Raw genomic sequence first — 22,698 nt, 5'->3', positions numbered from 1 at the left:
ATTCTCAATATCACGGTATAATTATTCGGCAATTCGGCAGTTTTATTAGCCGATAACAAAACAGTATCCTTCCCCTTCGAATGCCCGCCCTTATCATGTCTCGGGCATCGAATCGTGGCACGAATCGTACGCGAGTATAAATCTGACAGTCGTAGGAATCTATGAACAAAAGTGGAGCCACTTACATGCGCGTAAAGTCAAATTTATGGAGGGTGTGGGCATATAAATGCGCGACGTGCCATAAATTTAAATGTTGGACATGGTCGGAGCGAGATGGTGGAACTGGAGGAAAGAGAGAGAGAAAGAGAGAGAGAGAGAGAGAGAGAGAGAGATTTCAGAGTTCTCGAAGGTACTAACGATATTGTTTGGGGCATTCGTGGATTCACACGCGGTGCATCCTCCTCGAATTCTCGAAAGAGAACAACAATTTATTTTGACGGAAATACCCGAAGGGCCAGTCGCAAATCATAGATTTGCCATTGAATTTCTTTTTATATACCTTAAAATATCTTCATTTATATTTGCCACATACTTTGTTTTTTTCTATTACTTTTGACGAAAAAATTAAGAAGAAATGGATATATGTTATAATCCTTTCTCCCATTGGATACTGTGCGATTTTTCTATTTGATCTTGTTTGTATCAATTTACGAATTTACGCCACGTTCTAATCGATGATAAGTGTAAAGGTAAGATGATATGATATCGGTCAATTGTTATACTGTCCACACATAAAATTGATATTTCTCGAAAAATTAATAATTCAACGAAATTATAATATTTTTCTTGGTTTCCTTGGATTATATATAATAATTCGCATCACTGCGTCTATTTTCAATTTACCTCTGGCTAGGCGTTGCCTCGTTAACCGGATGCTCTCTGTCTCGGGATTAGCGTTTTTCCGGTGTTATAAGTAACCGGCGCCGATCGGGTTTCATGGAGAAACGGAAGTTGGTTGTAAGAGGATACTGGAAGTTGGAATTATCTCGTTGTTCTTGATCCTTTTTTCTTCGTTTATTTCCTTGGATAATATTCCTGTAATATGCTGTTGGACATTGTTATATATTAGAATAATATATGCTTTTCTTATTTTTATGGATATTTTATTCATAACGCTATTCATTTAAAAAACGATACGGGATATAATAATATTTTAAGAATAATGATCGTAAAGTTATTGATTTTTTTCTTAACGATGAGAATGTTTGGAAACTCTCGGATGGAAATTCTCGGATCAACAAAATTATAGAAACGGGATAATAAATAATAATTTCTACATTTACATTTCGAAGATCAAAAGCTACATTCTACACATTATTATGTATATTCGTGCAATATAAAATAAATATACAAAAATACTTATAAATGAACAAATAATTATCCCGTAATTTAACATTTTTCGTATTTTTTCCAGGTATTTTTCATGCCGGATTAAAACGAAACCGTATGTGTGTTTGTGTGCGTGTACACATGGCATTAAAGATAGCGGTGCTCAAAGTCCATCCCTAGAAGAGCTAGGGGAAAAAGAGACCTTCACGATGAAGTGTAGATAAGAATGAAATATATTGGAAGGAGCTCCAGGGGCAGCTGTCTGGCGACGATTTTGCATTCGACAAGCTAAAAGATTCACTTCCAACGCAGCGGACCGCTCCCTTCGGTAGTTACCTGTTAAACGGGGAAAGTCGTGGGTGGGCATTTGCGGTTGAATTTTTCCAGGGAATATTTCCGGGTCGCCTGAAGGCTCGCCTTGAACGATAGGTAAGTGTTGACGTATCGAATGTTTCGCGTTATGTGTATGTATACGTTATTTTTCAATAGAATCGACTCATGGGATACACTTTTCGAAATTTTCGCAGATTTTCCTTGGGCGAATATGTTTGAAAGACAGACGTGATTGGAGGTATAATAAGAAATATAACGAACGATTATATTATTTTTTCGCTTTTCATTCGTTCGATATGGTTACTCTGAAATATACGATCTCGTTTAATTGATACGAATAATTATAAATATGGACTACATGTAAGAAAGGAAATTAGATATTGTGAAAAATTAAATATATACATGTAGATATAGAACAGTATTTAATTAAATCAATATATATATATATATATCGAACATTGAATTTCTAATAATTGATAATTTTCTCAATTATTCTCCAAGTTTTAATTTTTGCAATATAATTTTCCTTAAAATGGAGCAACCTAATCTTGCAACTAGTGCACGTTCATCGTTCACTAGGATACAATTAAATAAGCCAACATTCGTTCGAGTATTGATCTTTCGTGGAATTTATCCTCCACGAAAATGGCTGAACGTCGGCTCTGAGGTGGTTCAACCCTTCGAAGTAAATGTTCCCCATTAGGCTGCGGCGGGCAAACGACGAAAGGAGGAAATCCTGCAACGATAAACTAGAGGCAGGATGAACCGGCTCGCGCACACTGCAGTTTAATGTTCGATGTTGCTACGTTGCAGAGCGACGCATTGCTAAACTCTGTATACCAAAGCGTGACGCGCGTTCTACGTTAACCGACATCGTTAATGTGACGCGAAGAATTCCATCTCCCTTTTCTTTGTAAAATTTAAGATCGATTATGGATACATCGGGTTGCATAAATAATTCCTAAGATTCTCAATATACTTATCTCTCGTTAATGGAATTGATTAACGAAAGTAATCGTATATAATTAGATAGAAAAACGATAATGGACAGATAAAATTAGAATAAAATTAATTAACGAGGAAAATAAAAATAATGGAAATGATTAAAAAACATGATTAAGACGAATAAAAATCCAATAATAAATTAAAGTAGTTCAAAAAATTATAGATACCAAGAATCATTATCACGTTATCAGTATCCAACGTTGTTAACAAAGTTGACTGAACAAGATCAACGACTTCATAACATGGAGGAAACCATACACAACACCTGCCTTTCACCATCGGCCATGCATAATCATGTACGCGTGTGATAAGAACGAGAGGGTGAATTTGTGGAGGGTTGGTGCGTTGAAAAGGCCTCGTGTACGACGTGTCACGGGACAGGGGAGGAGGAGGAGGAGGAGGTGCCATCAGGAACGTTGGTTCATCTAGGAAGCCGACCCTTCAGAACGCTTTGTTAATGGCGCACCGTGAGAGATCATTAAAGCGATCGCAGCGCCGCGAAAATCACGGTGGAAATCGTGAAAACGACGGGCTGCGTTTTCACACTGCGTTGGCATTCTACCATCTCGGCCATTGTTAATGGTTAAACGCAACCGTCCCTGCGATAATTAAATGTAATGACGATCGTTGAATTCTCACGCACCCCTTGTATGCGTGTCTTAACCCTCTCGTGCAACCCGTCATGGAAAACGAGAATTATATATATATATATATATATCTTTATATACTTTTTATCATGTTCGAGACCGTTTTTTGTTATCTTCAAAATCGATCATTGTTCGTAGAATTTAATTACAATTTAATTAATAATTTTCCCTTCATTAAGTATATTTTCGATCGATGCCTCGACACTCCCCTTTTAGAAAATATTCGTTATAAGTTTATAATGAAAATAGGGGTCAAGAATCTAATCCTTGTTCTTTTAATTCCCGTTTAAAAACAAGATTCGCATTGTTACTCTCGCGATATAATTCGCGTTGTATCAACTTGGATCATTTTTTTTAAAATTGATCCATAATACGGCTTCCCTTATAAATATAAGGCATACTTTTTTAGTATGCCGAGCCTCGAATAAGGAGTATGCATAAATTTCCCCAAGTAACGCAATTTCCCCACGTAACAAGTTGCTCGATCGGCAAGGTATTACAGGCTCGATCGGTAAAAATTGGAAGGGTATCGGAGTAACTAACCAGATTGGAGGATTAGCGAAAAGAAACAAGAGAGAGGGAATATAGTCGAGACAGAATATACCCATAAGCCGGGGAGGAAGAGGGGGAGGAGGGAGGGGGCGACCATGCGTAAACGTCATCCTAGACGCGGGGTTGGGGAGCGTGTTTAACTCCGTTCAGCCGTGTAATCGGATTGACTCGATGCACGTGCGATGCATTATGAATCTGAGGAGTCGATAGCTTCCCTCGAACGTCTTCGACGAACATTGTATGCAAATTTGCTTACATTCGAGCAAACTTGATTAATCCCCCTTAATAAACGCACGAAGATCGATCTATTATTATTATTTTTATTATTTTAATTACAAGATCGAGCGTGTTTGAAATTTGAATTCGGCTCTGAATGGTAACTCGACGATTTTATTAGTGAATATGATTAAAAAAGAACGCAAAAATGCGTGTTAATCAATTGAATTTTTCCCCTTTTCCTCTTTTTAACGAAATAAATACGAAAATTGTAACAAGAGAAAAATTAAATAACGACAGGATTAATCGATAGCGAATTTTATTCGCGGATTTCGTGATGATGAAAATGATACAAAGCAAAATTGTTCTTGATCAATCGGAAAATATCGTGGTGTCGAGTGGATACTAATTTTAATGAAATATATTATATTTCTGATAATTGAAAATACAGAACTTACGAATAAAATGCCATCAATGAGATAGGAATAAAAGAAAATTGAATTATCGAAAAGTTAATCTTAATTTTATTTGTATTGCATGAGAATAATATGTAAAACAATCTTAAGAGATCTTAATCACAATAGATATCGTGTAATCAATTTTTAATTATATAATTTTCGAGATTATATTTTATTTTCAAACCGTTTGTTTAATGTGTAAATACATGTGAGTCATCAAACGTGTAATTATACGAGTATCACACGCGATTAAAATAAGGAAAAGTGTAAAAATAGAGAAACAGAAGGAAAGGAAGGAAAATTAAATCGAGAAAAGTTAATTATAACAAGATTCTTTTCAGAATTCGTTGTGTGTGTATACGCATGTATAAAAGTAATACGGAACATAGTTGATCTCTCGGTTATGAAAAATATCGTATATAATAGACATTTTAATTAAATTTTTCAGAATATAATTTATTTTCAGACCGTCGTTCACACTCTGTTGTTCGCCGGTCTAAAAACGAAGGCAGCCAGAAATCTGCGATGCAGCTAAAAATTCCGGGAGAGAACTTTCAATAACGTGATTATATAAAAGACGAGAAAAAATTTTCGATAACGAAAGGAATGTTTTTAATAAAAAGGACCGATCGTTTCACCGAAAATCTGAAAGTTTTTGATTTAATGTCGACTGAGGAATTTTTGTTTACCAAAAATTTCTTATTAATAATAATAAAAAAAGATTTTTCGTTGAAATGTTTTTAAATAATAAATGGAATTTTTTTTTTACGATCATTCGTATCGATTGAGGATATCTATCCGTCATCTTATTACGAAAAATCTGAATAATTATCGAATTATATTAAATAGAAGAGAGGAAGTTTTTTTTTCTAAAAAATATAGCTGAATTAAATTTTCAATAATTTTTCGAACGTGAAAATGATTTCAATATAAAATGCATACACATACACATAAACAAAAAGAGATACATACGAATTGTAGATACTTTTCGAATTATAAAAAAATTATTCCAATGATTGAATTGTATGTAACCTTTTCAAAAAAAAAAAAACGAAGTTAAACGAAACTTTTAATATTTTATTAAAATATTGGTAGATAAATCAACAATACGTATGGAAAATACGCAACAACTTTATGGAAATACATGACACGTGTGGAATTAATGAAAATTTGTCAGAACGATCACCGAGTTATACTATTGTGTAAACGGAAATTTTATTGAAAATAAAGCTAAACGAAATTTTTAAATTTTTATATCAAAACGATCACACTGACGAATACACACATGGAAAGAAGACATCGACAATTGCATACCAAGTGTGAATACGTGTTGAATTAACGATACATTGGCAGAAATATCATCGAGTTACTCCACTGCAAATTTTTTCAAATACGAATCTAAAAACGAAACGTTAAATTTTTCTATCACAAAGACAGAAAGTTGGTTGGAAAAAAAAGAGATGCGTTGCAAGCGATAAAATTAGTAAACAGAAAAAGAGAAGAGAAAGGAAAGAGAGAGAGAATTCGTTTAATTAGAAACTGCTGCTATGGAAAAGTGGAGGAAGAAGTGGGAGTATCCTGAATACATAATCAACTTGAGTTTTTGCTTTCGACCATTATTTTTCTCGTTGACGAAATGTTCAATGAACCAAGTGCAAGAAACTTGATAATTCCAACTACGAATGAATTATCGAAAATAAAAAAATATTTCTAAAAGAGTAAGTTACATGAAATTATAATCAAAACAGATTGAAATATATTTTTATTTGAATTATTAAAACTTTGAATTTTATTATTAAAATACACTTGAAGTAATTTCATCAATAGAGATAAAATCATCATTTCGGACACATACTCTTGATAAAATAATACTCCACCTAATATAATGATCCACCTATCGAAGAAAAAGATTCAATTCGATGAAATCGACGGCAACGAAATGCGATACGCCAAAAGATCAAAACCAATAAACACAATTTACTTGCGCTTTACTATAAACAATATAATACCGCAGAAATCCACAAATAATTCCCATCCACCATAACCGTTAAAAATACATAACACCATCGATCACCGCTCGATCGGTTGTTCGTTCAACATTCATCCTTTCGTCACTTCCTCTTCCCATTTCCCCAGAATCTCTATATCTCCATGATCCCCCCTTCCCCACAATTCACAGAACTCGATCGACTCGATGGAGGAAAACGACGCCTCTACGTATAATATATACATACATACGTGCATGCACGTGTATATTTCGTGAGTTTTTTTTTTTTTCGCGATATAGTGGAGTCGTTCCACGAGCAGAGAATAGCGCGGAACGCGCGATTTAACCCCGTCGCGTAACCACCCTCCCTCGGCCATTATATCGTCGCGGCACCCGTAAATCCATTTTTACGGTTATTCTCGATACCGTGGAAATCAATAATCGTCTATAAAACGGTATACTTTACCCGGCCGGCATACGTTTCCGTATTCCCTCGTTTAAACACGAGGAGCATCTATCATACGATACATTGTACCAGCAGAGATATCTCGCGTGAAGAGCTCTCTCTTTCAGTATGGATACGATGATTTTCATGTAACGGCGTGGAAGGATAGGAAATTGTTAAAAGTATCGAAGTTGTACGTGGGAGTTAGAAGAAACTAATGTACTTTTATATGTGGGTAGATAGGGTTTGAAAATTTGGTATTTGGGCTTTAAAAATTAGGAATTTTTAAATTTTTGCATACCCTTTAGAGTCCAGTGGTTCAGTTGATTGGAATAGTTTATCGAATCTTATCTAGGTTTAAGGGTATTGGTTATTTTATTCTTCTTTGTGATTGTTATTTCTTTTGTATATTTTCTTTTTGACGGATAATCGAGAGAAATTTTTTAATGGAAGAAGTACGAAGTGTTTTTTTTTTTGTAAAGAAGCTTGTTATTTCTTTCATTTATAGATTGTACAAATCTTTCGTGAAGGAAGGAAAGTTGGAGGATTTAAATTGAGGAAGTTAGAGCGAAGAAGCCGATGATCAAGGACGGATTGATTAAGAGGTTTCTAAGATTGATATGGTGTATAAAAATAAATTTGAATAATATTTTTGAATAATATTGAAATCACGTTTCGATCAACAATATCGTACAATAAAATTTTAGCAAAAGAAGGGATCGAGGTTATATTTTTACGGTTCGCCGAAACACTGAAAGTTTTCACGTAAATGTAGAAGCTCTGTGACTCTAACCCCTTTCCCCCCTCCTCTTCCCTTTAGGACCGAAGCAAAGCAAACATTTCCATGGGGGATTCGAAGTTCCGCGAAACGGAAACAATAACGAGACCTCTCAATTACTCTAATTGCGTGCTTGAAAAAACCAACCCCCGAACAACACCCGAACTCTGAACAATTCTTCATTAAATCCTCGGCCAAAGTGTATCCATTCAACGATCCTGTCTTTCTTTTTTTTATCCTATACCTTTTTCGAAAGCTAATTTTCGATCAATTTTACACGAACTGAATCGAAAATTTTTTATCGAATCCTATTAAAATTAAAAAAACTTCAAACCGCTATAACTCCGAAGATAATTACTTCCGGTCAACGAGCGAACGATCGTTGGAAGCGCAGAACCTTGCCCTTCGAAACGCTTTTTGATTTATCTCGATATCGCTTCCGGTTCCCGAGATATCGTCGCGTAAAGAAAAGGATAATTTTTCATCGTTTACCTTAAACCTGATTAACTCTATTAAAATTAGGAAAACTTTAAACCGCTATAACTCCGAAGATAATTACTTCCGGTCAACGGGCGAACGATCGTTGGAAGCGTAGAACCTTGCCCTTCGAAACGCTTTTTGATTTATCTCGATATCACTTCCGGTTCCCGAGATATCGTCACGTAAAGAGAGAGGTAATTTCTGATCGCTTACTATCTCCCTCCTTGTCGGTTATTCGGGCCTCTCGCTCGCTCCTCGCCTCACTGACCTATCTCAAACTCCTCGACGAACGACAATAGATTCCTGGAAAAAATATAGGTCACTGTGTCGCGGACTCGTTCATAATTTCTCCTTAACCGCTACGAATACTTTGAACCGTTATATCTCGGGGACCGATCGAGATATCGGGATGAATCAAAAAGTGGCTTCGACGGGATAGTTTTCTCTATTCTCTCAATGTATTTTAACCACAAGATTTCCACTTCCTCGCTATTGTATCTGTACCACTACGAACCATATTAAATTCACATTGCACCGACACGATATACTACATTACTCATACGATTCGTATACTATATTACATATAGAATAAACAAGAAAGGAAAAACGATCCATCAAAGCGACCACCTGCCTGTCAACTCATCTCCATCAAATCCTCGACCGAGGGGTGCCTCCATTCATCGACCTTACCAATATCCGAAGACGATTGACACCGGATCCGACAGATGTGCAGGGATACACGTGGACATGATTATAGGGGCGTGCATCTGCACGTGCACACGCAGGGCGCGTTAATTCTGCGCGTTGATGCACCGCACAAGGCATTCTCCATCCACTTGTCGGTTAATTGTATTATCTATTGACTCGGTTTACCGGAGCGGATAGAGAAGGTTCTTGCGTAAGAGACGTCAACGTGGGAGGGGGAGGGGGAGAAGGGTTGCATATTAATTATCTGATAATTCCTACGCTTAACGAGCCACGACATCGTAACTACATATATATATATATATAATATATATACACGTGGAAGAGTCGCGCTTTTTCGCGCTCGCGTTGATGGCTAGGTATTGTTTCGTGGTTGCTTGGCTGCTTTGATCGCGGTGTACCCGAGATTATTTTGCGTTTGGGTTTGTCGCGTCGCGTCGCGCCCTTCGCGACACAAAGGGATGGTTGCACAAGATCTCTTCAATTTTGCATGCTTTCAAAATTCCAACGAAGCTTTCGAGCGAATCGAATATGCGATCGCGGAGATTAAAAAAAAGAAGAATAGCACTCGGCGATAGGAGAAACTCGAGAAGAAAATTATTGGAAAAACAAGTTTGACATTCGATGGAACGATGATTCTTACAGATAGGTAAGATGTCATCGTGAATAATCGGAGGGAAACGTGCAAGGGATAATAAGACATTTCCGTGCTTGGCAAAGTCTTTTTCAATTAAAACTTCCGGATTCGAATAAATGGGGAGCGGATCGATAAAATGCATATTTGATTATTTATTTTGAATATGATTGGAATTTTAAACCGACACGTTTCGTCGCCGATAGATTCATGAATTTCAGATATTTTTTCCCCCCATTGGCGGCGGAACATCCCTCACCTCGAGATGGAAAAGCTATTTCGAAGTTCCGTGGGAATTTGAAAGGAAATCGTTCGATCCTCTTCCACGAAGAATGATCATTTTCATCGTGTAATTATCATCGTGTAATAATAAGAAGAATAATAATAATGGACGAGTTTCTTATCTATTTGTTGGGAGAACGCCTATGCGCTTGAATTATTTACGAAACAAAATGGAGGGGAAAGAATAACGAAGGGATGTTTTAGATCCTGATGGGATTTGAATTATTGACTGGATCGGTAATTCGATGCGAGAACAGTAATTTGCATCGGCGAACGAGCTATTAGCGACACTTTGCCGTCGTCGAATAAATTATTCGATTCGCGAAACGAGATGTTTGGATTTTTAAAAGAACTTTAGCTGAGCACAATTCGTTCGAAATTTAAAAATATAATGGAAATTTATAGAAAATGTTATAGAATTCGTCCTGCATCGAATCGAGCATAAATCCGAGATTTTCGATTTTCGGTTTAGCGTAGTAATTAATGAAAAAACGCTACAACCAATCGTAATGCTTGTCGTTGAGTTGAGTTTGCGAATAAAATTTTCATGATTTTTGAAAAAAATATATATATACTTTCCTCGACGCATTATCTTTTTACGAGTTTATCGAATAAAAAAAAGTTGTTATCGAATGCAATTCCATATTTTAAATTGCTTTTCCCATTGTTTGCTTTAATTCAACACAAGTTTTATGCTTTGTTGCGAATCGATTGTTTCACCACTCTTTTTTCTCTCTCTCTCTTCTTCACACGACTTTTTTTTTATATACAGTGCCACGTAAAAAAGAGTTCCAATCGAACCTCCAAATAAACCTCCTGGTTTTTTTTCACCGCACAAAGTACAAATAATTAAAAACCACGTCAGGGATCACGCATTCGTCGCATTCGTGTGGTTGTCCGAACATCGTTGTTGAACGTTTCAACGAATACTGCGATCCTAGAACCACACATTTCATTAATTTTCTCTTCTTTTTTTTTTTTCTTTCCTCCTTCGTTCGTCTCCTTTTTTCAGCAAACAAAAAATTGGAAAACTTTTATCAGGGCGCGAACAAACGCCATCGTGCGCTCGAATACTTTATGAAAATACCACGATTTCGTAACGTTTGAACAGTTCGAACGTTTGTTTATTTGGCAAACGATATTGGGACACGGAAGCGAGGGGTTTACATAGGAAATTAATTCAACGATTATGAAACGTGGTGTTTCATCAATTATATTTTTTAGAGGCGTTAATCAAACGCACGGAATATTTCGGATTTAAAAAATTTCATCGATCACAATCGAAACGAGTCGATTATTTTTAAAAATCTCGTTTTATCCCCCCATTTTCTGAATTTTCACCAATTCTACCAGGGAATCTACCAATTAACATTGGAATAATATTATCGCGATTAAATTAATTCCAATTCGACTGGATTTTTACTGTGGATATATATATATATATAGAGCTACAAGAAAACGTTCGTCCAAGATGAAATTTTCGCAAGATTATATTTTATATTTGTATGAATATTAACGATCGTTCCAATAGTTTTTTCACTGCGCCTCTTAAAAATCAACATAAATGGAAATATTACACGTATTTTCTTACAACTTCGTAAACCCATATTTTCCTGTACCGTATATTTTTGTTCCTTTATTTCGGTATTTGGTAACCGATTTTCTAACGGGGAAACCTGGATAAACGTAGCTCGTTGAATTTCGAGACCTTTCCTCCACAAGAACCCGATTCTTCCCGGTTCACGTAAGTAACACGGCACTACGACGTGTTTTCGCTGCGAATCGATGCAGAATAAACCGTGCATCGTTGTCTCTTATCGTTTTTCCTGCATATCTTATCTTCGGGAGGGAATGTTTCGATTTATTTTCGATATCACGGAGAAATTTGATATTTCGAGGTTAGAAATTAGATAAGTTTGAAAATTAAAATTGCAGTAATAATTCCTTCCATAAATCTATCTTATATAAATTAATCGTATAAAATGCTAATCACATTTTAAATCACAAGAATGATTATGTCAATCACGCGTGTCAACAATAATAATCGCGAAACTGGGGGAACAAAGAACAAAGCTAAACGAAAAACTCGCTTTGCGAAAAAAGAAAAATTTCTGCTCGATCAGAAATTAACGATCAATATAACAATATCATCATAATTGTTATCGTTTAATGGCAATTAGAAATTGGAAATACGTTTAATGTCTCGAGTATATAACAATCGAGGGTGAAGAGTTTCAGCGAGGGGATAAAGCCGCGAGGAAGGCACAACTTCCTCGGAATAAAACGAAGGATAACAAGTTTGCGCAACTTCTGGGAAATCGTATTTTGAGGGTGGAGTACGCGAAACGAATTAGCAGAAAGCGGCCGCGTCGCCGCATTTGCATATCCGCCACGCGATTTCGAGGAGGAGGAGGAGGAGGAGGAGAACGTGGCTTCCGGCTCCAGACTCCATCAGGGAGGAAGAATTTCTGGGAATGGAGAAATACGTCCCGATTCCTCGGGAATTTCGTCGAGGAAAAGTATCGGGAAGAATCATATTCCATTCTTGGATCGAATTTCTTCCCCTTACGCGGGGAGTGGCTTTGATGTAATTCCTTTTTTTCCCTCCCCTTATATTCCTTCGCTTCTCCTTTTTTCTCAATCCGGCGGAGTCATTAAATTTTACATCACTATTCCACGGATGAGAATCATTCACCCTTCGAATTATGCAATTGGAAAGAATTTTCTTGGGTAATTTCTGAATTGAGATTTTCGAATTGAGGATTCATAGGAGATGAAGAAAGAGGAAGAAGGTTTTATTTCATTCTTCGGTTTAATTGCGAAGATATTTTCTCTTAAATATTGATCTCGTGGTATCGAGCAAAGATCGATTCGATACATATATATGGATTATATATCGCACCAAAGTCACTGTAATTTCCGCCTTATATACCGGAATAATCGAACAAAAGACGGGTTTTATTTTACAAACCGTAATGAAATGTCGAACAAACATTGCTTTAATCTCCATTCTACGGTAAAACATCAAAGAAACAATGTGCTAATTTCCAACTTGCGAAACGAAATATCAAGCATAGATATCTCCAGCTTCCATAGCGTGGTAATTGAATGGAAACCGTTTTAATTTCCATTTTATTAACCTCAAATAAATATCACTCTATATAGTTTCAAGCATCAAACAAATAATATTCTAAATTTTTAAATTATCCAATTTTTTAAATTTTATTTTGGAAAAATTTGAATCCAATATTTAAGTAACAATAGAAATAAACGTCTCACGTCGCTCGAACGTTCGTTCGACGATAAATCGGATATAATGGTGAAATTTCAGAAAAAGAAAAAAAAAAAAAAAAATTCCAATAAATTTTTTCCTCCACGCATTTGCAAATTCTTTTATCTTCGATCGATTGAGAGTCGAAGTCATATTCGAATCTCGAATTTGTGGCGGCAAAGAGCGAGAGAACCGATTCGCGTAAGCGTAAACCGAATGTCGATAGGAGAAGTGGGTCGCACTGAGTCTCGCGTAGCTATGCAAATGCGCCACGTTTTTTTTCTGTCGTTTCCAGTTTTAACCGAGCGCGCACAGTATATTATATAAAAGGTGGTGGAGGTAACTCACTCGGGATCAAGCTATGCGATACGCTTGAATTCGTGAAAACGATACTTCCATGGAGGAAAAGAGAGAGAGAAAAAGAGAGAGAGACATTATAAAAATGCCAAAAATGAAAATGAAAAACCTTCCATAAAAAAAAAAAAAAGAGTCAAAACGAAAAAAAGAAAGAAAGGACGACGTAAAATACGAAATTGTTTATATTTCGGGAACAGCAGACGAAAGAATGGTGACATGATGCATGATAAAAGAGGAGAGGAGAATTATTATACTAGGTGGAAAATAAAATTGGAGATTCGTAAGAATAATGTCAAGAGATTGCATGGACGGGGAGTGATTCATCTGGAAACTGTAAATTACGATTTAATTACGTCCACGGGATTATCGAAGCGTTCGTTCTCTTTGACGATCGTACGTTCCTCGTTTCCCCTTCAGAAACTTCTCGGTTGTCTCATTCGTTTGCTTTGTTCCTCAGCCCTTAATTAAAAACCGTTCGATCTACTGGAATACCGGTTGTCCCCAGGAAAATTCATTTTCGCTATCATTTTATCATTCGATTTCATTTTTTCGAAAAAAAAATTCACTCGCCAACGCGTGGAAACATGTATCGGAATTTTCTCCGACGAAAAATTGAGGACAATCTTTCGTGCGTATTATGGGTGCTCTGAAATTAATTTAAGAATATATAAAGATTACTAAATATTCTAAAATATTAACGGATATGACTAAGTTATTCGATTTCTTAATAATGATTTACGAGATTCCTAATGATCCCTATAAATTCTTAAACAGATATCAATTATATAATGCACTGCACCGACCATTCCAACAATATTCTCTGACGTATCAAGTTTATTTCTGGCAATATTAAAAAATGTTTTGACTAAAAGTTACACTGTTTTGAAGGGAACATATTGTGCTGTTATTCCTTTTTTTATACCTAGAAGCCTAAAGGATCTACAAAAGTGAATGTCGTTTTTTAAATATAACTATGTATTTTCTATTATTCCAATTAACGTACCTTGGCATTCTCTACAAAAAAGTACTAAGCCAAAAAAGTAAAAGTACTAAGTACATATATAACAAAAAACTAATAGTTTGGAAAATAAATAAATTTTATTAAATATCTTCTAAACCGATGGTTTTTTACTATAAATGGTTCTATACATTTTTGCAGAGAATGCAAAGATATATAGATTGGTGTATTAAAACATACATCTTGCCATTAAAAAATTAAAGTTGAGGATGATAAGTTTTTTATCGACGCAATTATAAAAAAATTGAGATCACCAGAATATAGCCCTTTCGAAGCCATTCAACTTTTATTCTAAGCATTTTTTAATATTACGAAGAATAAACGAGATATGTGAGAAAAAAGATTAATATCGAAATTTCCTGATCGGTGGAAACATTTTCGCCCAAAAATTCCACTTTGTATTAGGAGAACATGATTCGATAGGAGGTCTTTTAATTTAAATTTTATTAAATATCTTCTAAACCGATCGTTTTTCGCTATATATGGCCTAATACTTTTTCATAGAGAATACAGAGGCGCATCGACTGATGCATTAAAAAATATACTATTCCATTTAAACAAATACAATTGACGTTGATAACTTTTTTATGGGTCCACCTACAAAAAAACTGAGATCACCAGAATATAGCCCTTTCGAAGCCATTCAACTTTTATTCCAAGCATTTTTTAATATTACGAAGAATAAACGAGATATTTGAGAAAAAAGACTAATACCGAAATTCTCTGAACGGTAGAAAAATTTTCATCTAGAAATTCCATTTTGTATTAGGAAAACATGATCCGATAGGAGGTCTTTTAATTTAAATTTTATTAAATATCTTCTAAACCGATGATTTTTTACTATATATGGCCAAATACTTTTTATAAAGAATACAGAGGCGCATTCATTGATGCATTAAAAAATATACTATTCCATTTAAGCAAATACAATTGACGTTGATAACTTTTTTATGAATCCACCTACAAAAAAACTGAGATCACCAGAATATAGCCCTTTCGAAGCCATTCAACTTTTATTCCAAGCATTTTTTAATATTACGAAGAATAAACGAGATATATGAGAAAAAAGATTAATACCGAAATTCTCTGAACGGTAGAAAAATTTTCGTCCAAAAATTCCATTTTGTATTAGGAGAACATGATCCGATAGGAGGTCTTTTAATTTAAATTTTATTAAATATCTTCTAAACTAATCGTTTTTCGCTATATATGGCCAAATACTTTTTTATAGAGAATACAGAGACGCATCGACTGATGCATTAAAAAATATACTATTCCATTTAAACAAATACAATTGACGTTGATAACTTTTTTATGGGTCCACCTACAAAAAAACTGAGATCACCAGAATATAGCCCTTTCGAAGCCATTCAACTTTTATTCCAAGCATTTTTAATATTACGAAGAATAAACGAGATATTTGAGAAAAAAGATTAATATCGAAATTCTCTGAGCGGTGGAAAAATTTTCGCCCAAAAATTCCATTTTGTATTAGGAGAACATGATCCGATAGGAGGTCTTTTAATTTAAATTTTATTAAATATCTTCTAAACTAATCGTTTTTCGCTATATATGGCCAAATACTTTTTTATAGAGAATACAGAGACGCATCGACTGATGCATTAAAAAATATACTATTCCATTTAAACAAATACAATTGACGTTGATAACTTTTTTATGGGTCCACCTACATAAAAACTGAGATCATCAGAATATAGCCCTTTCGAATCCATTCAACTTTTATTCCAAGCATTTTTTAATATTACGAAGAATAAACGAGATATTTGAGAAAAAAGATTAATATCGAAATTCTCTGAGCGGTGGAAAAATTTTCGCCCAAAAATTCCATTTTGTATTAGGAGAACATGATCCGATAGGAGGTTTTTTAATTTAAATTTTATTAAATATCTTCTAAACTAATCGTTTTTCGCTATATATGGCCAAATACTTTTTATAGAGAATACAGAGACGCATCCACTGATGCATTAAAAATATACTATTCCATTTAAATAAATACAATTGACGTTGATAACTTTTTTATGGGTCCACCTACAAAAACTGAGATCACCAGAATATAGCCCTTTCGAAGCCATTCAACTTTTATTCCAAGCATTTTTTAATATTACGAAGAATAAACGAGATATTTGAGAAAAAAGATTAATATCGAAATTCTCTGAGCGGTAGAAAAATTTTCGTCTAGAAATTCCATTTTGTATTAGGAGAACATGATCCGATAGGAGGTCTTTTAATTTAAATTTTATTAAATATCTTCTAAACTAATCGTTTTTCGCTATATATGGCCAAATACTTTTTTATAGAGAATACAGAGACGCATCGACTGATGCATTAAAAAATATACTATTCCATTTAAACAAATACAATTGACGTTGATAACTTTTTTATGGGTCCACCTACAAAAAAACTGAGATCATCAGAATATAGCCCTTTCGAAGCCATTCAACTTTTATTCCAAGCATTTTTTAATATTACGAAGAATAAACGAGATATTTCAGAAAAAAGATTAATATCGAAATTCCCTGAGCGGTGGAAAAATTTTCGCCCAAAAATTCCACTTTGTATTAGGAGAACATGATATGATAGGAGGTCGATCGAAAAATTTTTCCAAGAAATGACGTCAAGTTCTCGGAAGCACTGAAATTCTTGGAAGTGACGTCGATTTCTGAGAATTTCTAAGGTTCTTGGAATTGACGTCACTTTCTCGGAAATTTCCAAGTGAATTTCACACGTACGAAACATTTGGCCAGGAATTCGATCTTTTATTAGGAGAACATAATTTCAAAGGAGTTTTTACACACTTATCGTTCTCGTACTTACTTTTTTATCATTTTTTTTTATTGTTACCATTCTTTCAGTACTATAAAGTATTTTTTTTCACAATTTATGTAAATTAACGTATCTATTCGTCTTTTATCATAAATATTGCCAATTCTGGAGTGTTTTTTATCATTTTTTTAATTTTTTTAAAATTCCAAAGCAGCATTGCTCTTACTCGAAATATATCGATTATTTTTAATAACTAATTGCATAATACAATGTACTGGGTGTCCCAAAAATATTCTCCGATGTATCAAGCTTATTTTTGGCAATATTAAAAAATATTTCGAATAAACGTTATACAGTTTTGAGGGGAATCTATCCTGCTGTTATTCATTTTTTTATATCCACAAGCCTAAAGGATCTACAAAAGTGAATAATGTTTTTTAAATACAACTATATATTTTTTATTATTCAAATTGACGTACCTTGGCATTCTCTACAAAAAAGTACTAAGCCATATATACCAAAAAACTAATAGTTCGGAAAATAAGTAGATTTTATTAAATATCTTCTAAACTAATCGTTTTTCGCTATATATGGTCAAATACTTTTTTATAGAGAATACAGAGACGCATCGACTGATGCATTAAAAAATATACTATTCCATTTAAACAAATACAATTGACGTTGATAACTTTTTTATGGGTCCACCTACAAAAAAACTGAGATCACCAGAATATAGCCCTTTCGAAGCCATTCAACTTTTATTCTAAGCATTTTTTAATATTACGAAGAATAAACGAGATATTTGAGAAAAAAGATTAATATCGAAATTCTCTGAGCGGTGGAAAAATTTTCGCCCAAAAATTCCATTTTGTATTAGGAGAACATGATCCGATAGGAGGTTTTTTAATTTAAATTTTATTAAATATCTTCTAAACTAATCGTTTTTCGCTATATATGGCCAAATACTTTTTTATAGAGAATACAGAGACGCATCCACTGATGCATTAAAAAATATACTATTCCATTTAAACAAATACAATTGACGTTGATAACTTTTTTATGGGTCCACCTACAAAAAAACTGAGATCACCAGAATATAGCCCTTTCGAAGCCATTCAACTTTTATTTCAAGCATTTGTTAATATTACGAAGAATAAACGAGATATTTGAGAAAAAAGATTAATATCGAAATTCCCTGAGCGGTAGAAAAATTTTCGTCTAAAAATTCCATTTTGTATTAGGAGAACATGATCCGATAGGAGGTCTTTTAATTTAAATTTTATTAAATATCTTCTAAACTAATCGTTTTTCGCTATATATGGCCAAATACTTTTTTATAGAGAATACAGAGACGCATCCACTGATGCATTAAAAATATACTATTCCATTTAAACAAATACAATTGACGTTGATAACTTTTTTATGGGTCCACCTACGAAAAACTGAGATCATCAGAATATAGCCCTTTCGAAGCCATTCAACTTTTATTCCAAGCATTTTTTAATATTACGAAGAATAAACGAGATATTTGAGAAAAAAGATTAATATCGAAATTCTCTGAGCGGTGGAAAAATTTTCGCCCAAAAATTCCATTTTGTATTAGGAGAACATGATCCGATAGGAGGTTTTTTAATTTAAATTTTATTAAATATCTTCTAAACTAATCGTTTTTCGCTATATATGGCCAAATACTTTTTATAGAGAATACAGAGACGCATCCACTGATGCATTAAAAAATATACTATTCCATTTAAATAAATACAATTGACGTTGATAACTTTTTTATGGGTCCACCTACAAAAAAACTGAGATCACCAGAATATAGCCCTTTCGAAGCCATTCAACTTTTATTCCAAGCATTTTTTAATATTACGAAGAATAAACGAGATATTTGAGAAAAAAGATTAATATCGAAATTCCCTGAGCGGTAGAAAAATTTTCGTCTAAAAATTCCATTTTGTATTAGGAGAACATGATCCGATAGGAGGTCTTTTAATTTAAATTTTATTAAATATCTTCTAAACTAATCGTTTTTCGCTATATATGGCCAAATACTTTTTTATAGAGAATACAGAGACGCATCGACTGATGCATTAAAAAATATACTATTCCATTTAAACAAATACAATTGACGTTGATAACTTTTTTATGGGTCCACCTACAAAAAAACTGAGATCACCAGAATATAGCCCTTTCGAAGCCATTCAAATTTTATTCCAAGCATTTTTTAATATTACGAAGAATAAACGAGATATAGGAGAAAAAAGATTAATATCGAAATTCCCTGAGCGGTGGAAAAATTTTCGTCCAAAAATTCCACTTTGTATTAGGAGAACATGATACGATAGGAGGTCGATCGAAAAATTTTTCCTAGAAATGACGTCAAGTTCTCGGAAGCACTGAAATTCTTGGAAATGACGTCGATTTCTGAGAATTTCTAAGGTTCTTGGAATTGAGGTCACTTTCTCGGAAATTTCCAAGTGAATTTCACACGTACGAAACATTTGGCCAGGAATTCGATCTTTTATTAGGAGAACATAATTTCAAAGGAGTTTTTACATACTTATCGTTCTTGTACTTACTTTTTTACCATTTTTTTTTATTGTTACCATTCTTTCAGTACTATAAAGTATTTTTTTTCACAATTTATGTAAATTAACGTATCTATTCGTCTTTTATCATAAATATTTCCAATTCTGGAGCGTTTTTTATCATTTTTTTAATTTTTTTAAAATTCCAAAGCAGCATTGCTCTTACTCGAAATATATCGATTATTTTTAATAACTAATTGCATAATACAATATACTGGGTGTCCCAACAATATTCTCCGATGTATCAAGCTTATTTTTGGCAATATTAAAAAATATTTCGAATAAACGTTATACAGTTTTGAGGGGAATCTATCCTGCTGTTATTCATTTTTTTATATCCAGAAGCCTAAAGGATCTACAAAAGTGAATAATGTTTTTTAAATACAACTATATATTTTTTATTATTCAAATTGACGTACCTTGGCATTCTCTACAAAAAAGTACTAAGCCATATATACCAAAAAACTAATAGTTCGGAAAATAAGTAGATTTTATTAAATATCTTCTAAACTAATCGTTTTTCGCTATATATGGCCAAATACTTTTTTATAGAGAATACAGAGACGCATCGACTGATGCATTAAAAAATATACTATTCCATTTAAACAAATACAATTGACGTTGATAACTTTTTTATGGGTCCACCTACAAAAAAACTAAGATCACCAGAATATAGCCCTTTCGAAGCCATTCAACTTTTATTTCAAGCATTTGTTAATATTACGAAGAATAAACGAGATATTTGAGAAAAAAGATTAATATCGAAATTCTCTGAGCGGTGGAAAAATTTTCGCCCAAAAATTCCATTTTGTATTAGGAGAACATGATCCGATAGGAGGTTTTTTAATTTAAATTTTATTAAATATCTTCTAAACTAATCGTTTTTCGCTATATATGGCCAAATACTTTTTATAGAGAATACAGAGACGCATCCACTGATGCATTAAAAAATATACTATTCCATTTAAATAAATACAATTGACGTTGATAACTTTTTTATGGGTCCACCTACAAAAAAACTGAGATCACCAGAATATAGCCCTTTCGAAGCCATTCAACTTTTATTCCAAGCATTTTTTAATATTACGAAGAATAAACGAGATATTTGAGAAAAAAGATTAATATCGAAATTCCCTGAGCGGTAGAAAAATTTTCGTCTAAAAATTCCATTTTGTATTAGGAGAACATGATCCGATAGGAGGTCTTTTAATTTAAATTTTATTAAATATCTTCTAAACTAATCGTTTTTCGCTATATATGGCCAAATACTTTTTTATAGAGAATACAGAGACGCGTCCACTGATGCATTAAAAATATACTATTCCATTTAAACAAATACAATTGACGTTGATAACTTTTTTATGGGTCCACCTACGAAAAAACTGATATCACCAGAATATAGCCCTTTCGAAGCCATTCAACTTTTATTCCAAGCATTTTTTAATATTACGAAGAATAAACGAGATATTTGAGAAAAAAGATTAATATCGAAATTCCCTGAGCGGTGGAAAAATTTTCGCCCAAAAATTCCATTTTGTATTAGGAGAACATGATCCGATAGGAGGTCTTTTAATTTAAATTTTATTAAATATCTTCTAAACTAATCGTTTTTCGCTATATATGGCCAAATACTTTTTTATAGAGAATACAGAGACGCATCGACTGATGCATTAAAAAATATACTATTCCATTTAAACAAATACAATTGACGTTGATAACTTTTTTATGGGTCCACCTACAAAAAAACTGAGATCACCAGAATATAGCCCTTTCGAAGCCATTCAACTTTTATTCCAAGCATTTTTTAATATTACGAAGAATAAACGAGATATTTGAGAAAAAAGATTAATATCGAAATTCCCTGAGCGGTAGAAAAATTTTCGTCTAAAAATTCCATTTTGTATTAGGAGAACATGATCCGATAGGAGGTCTTTTAATTTAAATTTTATTAAATATCTTCTAAACTAATCGTTTTTCGCTATATATGGCCAAATACTTTTTATAGAGAATACAGAGACGCATCGACTGATGCATTAAAAAATATACTATTCCATTTAAACAAATACAATTGACGTTGATAACTTTTTTATGGGTCCACCTACGAAAAAACTGATATCACCAGAATATAGCCCTTTTGAAGCCATTCAACTTTTATTTCAAGCATTTTTTAATATTACGAAGAATAAACGAGATATTTCAGAAAAAAGATTAATATCGAAATTCCCTGAGCGGTGGAAAAATTTTCGCCCAAAAATTCCACTTTGTATTAGGAGAACATGATACGATAGGAGGTCGATCGAAAAATTTTTCCAAGAAATGACGTCAAGTTCTCGGAAGCACTGAAATTCTTGGAAGTGACGTCGATTTCTGAGAATTTCTAAGGTTCTTGGAATTGACGTCACTTTCTCGGAAATTTCCAAGTGAATTTCACACGTACGAAACTTTTGCCCAGGAATTCGATCTTTTATTAGGAGAACATAATTTCAAAGGAGTTTTTACATACTTATCGTTCTTGTACTTACTTTTTTACCATTTTTTTTTATTGTTACCATTCTTTCAGTACTATAAAGTATTTTTTTTCACAATTTATGTAAATTAACGTATCTATTCGTCTTTTATCATAAATATTGCCAATTCTGGAGTGTTTTTTATCATTTTTTTAATTTTTTTAAAATTCCAAAGCAGCATTGCTCTTACTCGAAATATATCGATTATTTTTAATAACTAATTGCATAATACAATGTACTGGGTGTCCCAAAAATATTCTCCGATGTATCAAGCTTATTTTTGGCAGTATTAAAAAATATTTCGAATAAAAGTTATACA

The 22,698-nt window shown here is 33.5% G+C and overlaps 1 protein-coding gene across 2 annotated transcripts in view; it reads right to left on the bottom strand.

Moving 5' to 3' along the window:
• The window catches only part of LOC107993844 (protein lin-37 homolog), an 85,961-nt gene that overhangs the window by 7,411 nt on the left and 55,852 nt on the right, over window positions 1-22,698 (bottom strand). Inside the window, exon 1 of one of the 2 annotated variants that reach the window (XM_062072333.1) lies at window positions 844-1,036. The exons of the other annotated variant lie outside the window; for it this stretch is intronic. The gene's annotated coding sequence lies outside the window, so the exon portion shown is untranslated. Of the gene's footprint in view, window positions 1-843; window positions 1,037-22,698 lie in introns of those variants that run through there. 2 annotated transcript variants of the gene reach the window in all.

Source organism: Apis cerana, linkage group LG3 (genome assembly GCF_029169275.1).
Source record: "Apis cerana isolate GH-2021 linkage group LG3, AcerK_1.0, whole genome shotgun sequence".
NCBI lineage: Eukaryota > Metazoa > Arthropoda > Insecta > Hymenoptera > Apidae > Apis > Apis cerana.
This window is presented reverse-complemented; position numbering and strand designations above follow the sequence as displayed.